Below are 8,337 nucleotides of genomic sequence, written 5' to 3' on the forward strand. Positions count from 1 at the left end.
GCTTGAAAGTGGAACTTTCCAGGAAAACAGTTGTTCATTTCATGTTATTTTCAGTTTTTCCTTCAGCGTCTCGTTACACTCTGAAAAACTTACCTGCTTAACGCTGATGTGTCTTTAATCCAACCTGTTGCTTCTCTTCAGTTTTTTAAAGTTTTATTACCACGCCGGCTAAAGATGCTGTGCTACGTATCGCAGCCCGCAGGGGCGTCTGACTCAGACCACATGAACTGTATATAAAAGATGGACACATAACATAAAGTCACCAGAACAGCGCTTCCTGAGATTGGCAATATCAGGAAGCGTCTCATAGACATTTCATCCAATCAGACAGCTTTTCACAGCCACAGTCGCCGCCCTCTGCTGGTCATCAGAAAGCAGGTTTAAGGCGTTTACGTCTTTCTTTCATATACAGTCCCAAGTTTTCATTTTTATATTCATACTCTTGTTTAAAGCACGAGGAAATGTGTTTTTCTGAGGAGTTGTAGCTTTGAATAAAGGTATAAAATCCCAGTCGTGTGGTTGTATCACATTCAAGTGTCTGGATTTAAAGACCGCAGTGCTTTCCAGATTGAATACGTGCCCACGTGTTCATTACTCCTGTTTGTGGTTTGAGTTATTTTTAAAGATTTATTTACTATGGTCAACTTTTTAGTTCAACAAATGAGCACATCTGGATGCTTTTCAGCTATTTAAAGATATAATTTGCATTACTGAGACGACTTTTTAGGCCACATGTATCCCAGCATTGTTGAGTCACGCTGGGCGAAGGAGTTATACAGATCACACAAACAGAACAGCTTGGAGAGCTTTTTTATTTTAACTGGAATTGAACGGATTAGAAAAGATTGATACTTATTGAAGAGCTGAGATTATGCTTCAAATATAATCTAAAATCCAGTCTTCAAATATGAGATGAAAATTATCCATAAAACTGGCAAATATTTATCATTTCAAATGTAATATTCATAACTGACCCCGAGATGTTTACAAGGTAACACACAGAGCACGAGTTACTCCCTAACCCAAAGCATATTCCTGTTTGTTTCATGCAGTTTTTGTTGTCCCGCTGAGACACTGATGGGTTTTTCTTTGTGTTTAAACCTAAAATCAGAGGCTTTAATCTGAATGAGAGGTTTCCCAGGCAAAATCAAAAATGTAATAATGATAAAGAATAAAAAGGTTGGAAAATTAAACAAAAAATATGAGTGAATGGGAAAAAAACCCCCATTAACATACAGAAATGAAAAGATGGAAACTGTTAAATGTGTGATCGTCTCTCAAACAGCATCTACAGATTATGCTGATCCAGACTTTAGGTCACAGATTAGTCCTCAGCAGAGAAGAGAAACCTCATGTTTAAACCTCTGACATCCATCATCTGCTGCTCTTCACTGTTGAAGTATGCGGTGCCGTCATGCTCTGATCTCAAGAGCAAACCAGCGTCATTGATACCCACGAGTGAAGAAGGGATATAAATGGCCTGCAATCTTCAGCAGTTAGTTTACTAGATTTGACCAGGATTTCATCATTAAGGGACGGGATGACATTTTATGGTTCTTTCCATCCCATGATCTTCACTTAACTCGTGTTCATGTTAACAATGAGAGAAAAAATGGTGAAAGTATTCAGGACAGCAACAGTTTTGAGACACCTGTCCTTTGATAGATGTGTCAGTGTGTGTGCAGTGACACAGAAAGTGTTGTGTTCAGGTCCAGTCAGCCAGATGGTCTCACTGTGCGTCCGCAGACCACCGGGACATTTCCTGTTGGCACAGACTGTGTTACACACTACAGTCCACTGAGCAGCAACATAAAAATGGTATTTCCAGGATTTTATAGACGAGCTGGGACAGTAAGGATTGCAGCATTAGTCTGATAAACAGGCCTGTAATCTCCACACAATTTCCAAAAAACCCAGGACAACAGCCTGTAAGACAGATCAGCTGATCAGAATATAAATGCAAAAACACAGTCCTGGTGGATAAAGCTGCTCAGAGGAACTAAGGTCTTTGATCCATTTGTTTCTGCATGGTGACCAATATTTGAGCTTAATCTCATTGTGCTGGACGATTTTCAGCTGCTGCTGAAATAATTTGGACTTTAATTTGGTTTCATTTCATCTGTTTTTACAACATGCACAAAAAGAAACCATTCTTTTGTTTTTTCAGTTTGAAACTAAATGCCAGGATTTTGTTTCTCTTCTTGCCAGAAAACCGAACATCCCATCTGGCTTCCTCACTGGTTAACTCTCCATTACTCCTACATTAATGAAGAAACTACCAACTCAAAGTTGGTAGAGAGATAAAATGTAATCCTGTGTTTTGTCTCAGACTGATTATTATTTCCTGTTCCAACAGGACTGTGCACAAAGCAAGGTCCACAAAGGCATGGATGAGTGAGTTTGGTGTGGAACAACCTGACTGGCCTGCACAGAGTCCTAGTCCTGTACTCAGGCTGACAGAACACTTTTGGGATGAATTTGAGCGGAGACTGCGAGGCAGGCAACTGCGCTTGTGGAAGAATGTTCAAAAACTCTAATAAACCTGCACAAAGCCTTCTTAGAAGAGTTGAAGCTGCTATAGCTGCAAAGGGTGGTCCGACATTATATTTGACCCTATGGATTAAAATTGGGACGTCACTCAAGTTCACATATATGTGAAGGCAGACAAGCGAATACTTTTGTTAATATAGTGTGGCATAAATATATCGTAATATAACATAGTCATTGCAGGTGTGTTATTAAGGTTTATTAAATATTTAATTCTTTTTTAACACATTTACAGTAAGAGGAAGAACAAACCAACGTCTCTACATACAGTCATGAAACAGAAAGTACACTCTTTGAGTAATAACATTTAATATATCAGGACATAATAAAAAGCATTGTGTCTATTTCAGGACTTGAAATGAGGTAAAGCCAACCTTAAACGAACAACACGTGATATATTACACTGTGTCATTGTTTACTCCTCAAGAGGTGTGTACAAAATGTAGTAGTCCCTTACTGCTCCCATAAAAGTTAAGCAGGTCAGTTGATTAACCGATTATCAGGATTTGGGAGCACCTCTGTGATAGAGAGGTGCTGTACAAATGGCCTGTATTTATATAGCGCTTTACTAGTCCCTAAGGACCCCAAAGCGCTTTACATATCCAGTCATCCACCCATTCACACACACATTCACACACTGGTGATGGCAGCTACATTGTAGCCACAGCCACCCTGGGGCGCACTGACAGAGGCGAGGCTGCCGGACACTGGCGCCACCGGGCCCTCTGACCACCACCAGTAGGCAACGGGTGAAGTGTCTTGCCCAAGGACACAACGACCGAGACTGTCCAAGCCGGGGCTCGAACCGGCAACCTTCCGATTACAAGGCGAACTCCCAACTCTTGAGCCACGATCGCCCCAAGAGCATTCAGGTGTGTGAACACAGTGCCACAATCTGGTCGATGTTCCAGCAAATTCCCCTCAAGGTCAGACTATACAATGCTCAGAGAAATGTAAAAGATCCCAGGCCGCATTTAATTGTTTAAGATCAGGACAGGACCATTGAAAGACTGAATGTTAAACAAGTACAGTTTATTGAGCAGATTTGCAGAAGAAAGTCTCGTCTCTCTAAAAAGAACATGGCAGCACAGCTTAGATTTACTGCATCTTAACAAACCACAAGACTTCTGGAACAATGTCCTTCAGACAGATGAGAGCTAAATGCAGATGTTTGCATATAATGCACAGAACAACACTTGGAGTAAAGCAAACACATCTAGTACAAACACCTCACACCAACTGTATGCACGGAGGCTGAGGGTTGGTGATTTGGGCACCTTGCAGTTATTGACCATGAACTGTTTTCTATACCAAAGTACTCTGGAGTCAAATGCGAGGCCACAGCTAAAGCTCAGATCAAATTAAATCATGCAACATGACTCGGTGTTGGGAAGGTTACTTTTAAAATGTATTCCACTACAGATTACAGACTACATGCCCCAAAATGTATTTTGTAACGTATTGTACGTATCACGAAGTAACGTATTCTGAATACTTTGGATTACTTAATATATTATCATGCTTTTTACAACTACATGAATGTACTATTGCGTGTGATTTATTACTGTTACTGAAGGTCCGCGGCTCCGAACCGTAGTAAAGGGACCTCTGGCTAATTTGCTAATTTAATCAAATTAAAAACTACAAATAAAGTTTCCCAGTAAAAAATTTATATATATAATATATATATATATTATATAAGTATTATATATATATATATATATATATATATATATATATGCTATATATATTGTATGTATATATTATATATATATATATATATATATATAAATTTACCTATATATATTGATAATAATAAATATATACATATATAGTATAAAATATAATAAAAATATAAAATATTAATTTAAATATTAATATTTAAATCAGAATACAAAGCTCTGAGATCACGGCATGTGAAAATTTTGACACCTGTTGAGAATATGGCGGCTGATCTCGTGACCTGTTGTTTACGCTGACGTAGCTCCGCCCCGGACTGTCCGCGTGCTGCTGGTTGCGAGCTCAGTCAGTGAGAGAGGATCCTCGCGACCACGTCGATCTTAACGGCTGTCTTTGACGTTGAAACGGTCACAGGCTGCTGGATTAAACCGGTAACCTGAGCAGATTCCGGCGTTAACAATACACGGTGAGTAGCGTCTGGTCCGACTCGGCTCGGCACGAACTAATGACTGCTCTTCAGGATAATTAACCAGTTAACGGGTAAATGAGCGGGTTAGTTTCAGTGTTAACTGTTACTAGTTAGTGGTGGAGGTTATTAGCTCGGAGAACTAGCTTACATGGCGGCGGTGTGTTTGGTAACAGGTGTGTGTCGGTAACGTAGCAACGGTCGGTCTGCGGCTTAGCATCCGCGCTCATTAATGTTAAACGTTAAAGATCCTCCACAGTATAACTCCTGCCACTGTGTGTGTGTGTGTGTGTGTGTGTGGGCGTGTGGGCGGACAGCCTCGGTACATCCCGTTCAGCCCAGCCTCGCATCTATTGTTGTTACACGTTAATTAGTCGGATGGATGTCGGCAGGTGCGTAGCTGTTTGAGGCGTTTACAAGAACGTCGTGATGAGGCTTGTTTATAGAGCTGGGATTAAATAAATCCGCTCATGATGTCAGTCTCCTCACTTTTGCTAGTGCCGCACGTCCTGATCATTTACCTTTGATTTTATCAGCTCGTTTTCAGCCCCTTCTGATATAAAGCTGCAGTTCATTCCATTTGTTTATAGTCTGGGCATAATCAATCAAATTTATTGATTTCTTTATTGAGGTTCCTGTCTTAAATGGGGCTGTTCTATATACAGTTAAGGCAGAGGGTCTGTGTTATCTGACATAACAAATGTCTGTGCGGGTTCCTGAGATTTATGCCCATTAAATGTGTTTCAACAGCATTTTCATAAACCCTGCAAGAATCACCGATAAATATTAATGTGTAGGATGAGACCATGTATGAATCTGTAGATGAAGAGCTACAGAAACGCACACAAAGGCACTAAAAGAGCAAATATATGATGACTTTAAGGACTCCTGTGTTAGGCTCACAGCACAGCTTTCTTATCAGTTTCACAGTCTAATAATAGTAATAATATAATAATAAGATCACCATATATCTCCTGGGTCATCGGGAATTGGAATTGGTCTTTTAGAACCTATTTAGTTGGTCAGTCCTTAAAAAGCAGGTGGACAAGCAGAAGCCCACAGACTGGGAGGCAGGGATGAATCTCCAGAAGCTGATATAAGCATCTACAGTCACTATATCACAGAAACATGTAAAAAATAATAATAAGAGAAATAAAAACTGAAGCTGCGAATAAATGAAACACAAATTTTTTTCCCCCTGTGCCACAAAACCTTTGGCCATTGCTGTTCATTTGTTCCTCCTGGAAGTATTATAAAAATAAAAATGGGGATCTTCTTTATTTATGGAGTATTTTTTCCAGGGATTGGAGGAGCTTCACAGGAACCAAAAAGAAACAGATGAAGTTGAGAAACTGCAGCATATATGACAGTCTATGTTAAAGAAATAACAGTATTTATAATAGTAACTTGTTGAATGATGGGAATTATGAGCTTGTGACTAATCAGCAGTCCTGAATAACAGGAGGGGGGTAAACTGAGCTTTTTGATGTGTGGTGCGAACCAGGAAGAACCAGCGGTGGACACAGTACATGAGGAAGAGGAGGGTTGTTAACAGCCCTCAGCAGGAGAGCTGGATCAGGACCAGAGGCACCAGGACCACTCAGACTCTGTGAGATTACAAGCAAAAGAACAAGGAGAAGGGCCAACTGATCATTTTGGTCCTTAAAATGTTCCTTTTGGTCGACCCGTCATCTGTACGTGATGACCTTTTGCAGGTGTTCCTGCAGGTGTGTTTGTATGTGTGCTCTTCTGTCAGTGAGATCAGGTTTGTGGAGTATCCCACTTGTATGTTTACACATGTAGTCACTATATCTCTGTTTTATAAACCGAGCAGCCCTCGTTGCTGCCTGGAGCACACGTAAACATGGTCATGGTGTCATGTAAACAGTCGTTCTGTTAGCAGACGTGTCCTCAGGCTGAGTGATCCACTCATGAATCCACCAAACACAAATCCACTCACAAACAGTACCTGCCTGGTTTGTTTGGGCCTTTAATGAAAAAAGACACATGAAGCAAAGAGTGGAGTGACTAAATCAAACGTGGTTCATAGCCACACATTGGTGGTCAAACCTTGGTGGTCATTTTTGTTGTCACCATCTTGTGGCCATGATGAGAAACGGGTCAATCTGGGAGGCTCGAAAAGCTCATTTCTATTACAGGATGTACTGCTGGTACCTTGAGCTTTAATGTAGGAGCGGCAATGCTCAGCCTCGCTCTCATGCTGCAGGCATCGCTGCTAGAAACTGAGAGGATAGCAAAGTTTAGCATAAACTTATTTAACCTGTTCTTTGTTTCTGTGTTAAACAAACCTGTGGTAGACAGGAGCGGCTCGAAAAGTCACTTCTTCATATTTCAGTTGATCACACGGTTTATTAAAGGACTCTTAATGGCTTTTCCCCCACTGAGCTTTTAATCACAGTGACGAGTGGTGCTGCTGTCGCTTTGAGTCCTTTTCTTTCACTCCACCTGGGCTCGCCGCCTCGGTCGTGGCTCCGCCTCGTTGCCACTTGCTGTGAGAGAAGAGGCATCAGCTCACCATAAACTACCACAGCACCATCTGTGCTGCTGTTTTAGTCACAGGTGTGCTGCGAAACACATTTTAAAGTCTGCACTCCATTTTTAGACACATGAATGAAACCGTCACCACAGACACCTTCACTTGTGTTTACCACACCACTAATAACAGCCTCTGTGTTTCAGTTGCCTCACACGCTGCCTTAATACAACACTGAGATACCATCAGGAAAGAAAAACTGTTGGTTAGTCAGGGTTGTACCAGTCTGTTTGCTGATTGGAAACAGCATCAGTGGCAGGAACAGACCAATGGCTGGCCAGTCAGCTTTATTGGGCCTGGACCATCAGGTCATCGGTTTTGTTGCAGACTGTGGATGCAGCAAAGAGCCTGGGGTGGACACAAACCCAGATTCTCACTCCCAGCTCATCACATAGTGGCTTTTATATGCGAGGCCCATCATTCTCAGCCAGATGAGCTCTAAAAGCGTGCTGTGATGAGCCACATTTGAAATAAATCATGTTGAAATCAGATGGATTTTTACACTAATTTTGAATTTGAATTTTGCACTGAATTCAAGCTTTTGTTGGACTTTGATATAACTTTGATATAATAGGTAATGTCTATATTTTTCCTCAGAATGGTAGTTAAAATAAAAACTGCAGCATGTCTAAGTTGAGGTGTAGTTTTTGGATTCGCCGCGTGTCTCATATCAGGTTGCTGCAAATGTTCAAAAGGAGCCTCAACTACTGCATAGAAACAGTCATCCTCCCTGGTCTCTGATCCCCGGTCCTGAGAAGACATTTTCTTTTAGAAGACGCATAAATCTGTTTCACCTCAGTGCCGCATAATAAGAGTAAAATCTAATTGTAAAAAAGATCAGTTTAATTTCTGTACCGTTCATGTTTGGGTTTGGGATTGAGCTCGTTTTGTTTTCAGTTTGAGCTCCATCTGACTCGCACGCCGATAGTGTGTTTGGGTTGGAGCCAAAGTGCCCACAGGAAGCTCAACATCCATCCAAACCACTCTGCTGAAACACTGTTACCCAAGCTGTCTGCCCACACACACACACACACACACACACACACACACACACACACACACACACACACACACACACACACACACACAC

At 41.2% G+C, this 8,337-nt stretch overlaps 1 protein-coding gene across 2 annotated transcripts in view; it reads left to right on the top strand.

The window, feature by feature from the left end:
- Positions 1-4,523: 4,523 nt before the first annotated feature.
- Positions 4,524-8,337, top strand: part of LOC102306336 (protein NDRG3) — a gene marked incomplete in the record, with an annotated part of 24,589 nt that continues 20,775 nt past the window's right edge. The window contains 1 exon segment of one of the 2 annotated variants that reach the window (XM_042226427.1): positions 4,524-4,693. 2 annotated transcript variants of the gene reach the window in all.

This window comes from Haplochromis burtoni, unplaced genomic scaffold, assembly GCF_018398535.1.
Source record: "Haplochromis burtoni strain Fernald_Lab_line unplaced genomic scaffold, NCSU_Asbu1 Contig_211, whole genome shotgun sequence".
Taxonomy (NCBI): Eukaryota; Metazoa; Chordata; class Actinopteri; order Cichliformes; family Cichlidae; genus Haplochromis; species Haplochromis burtoni.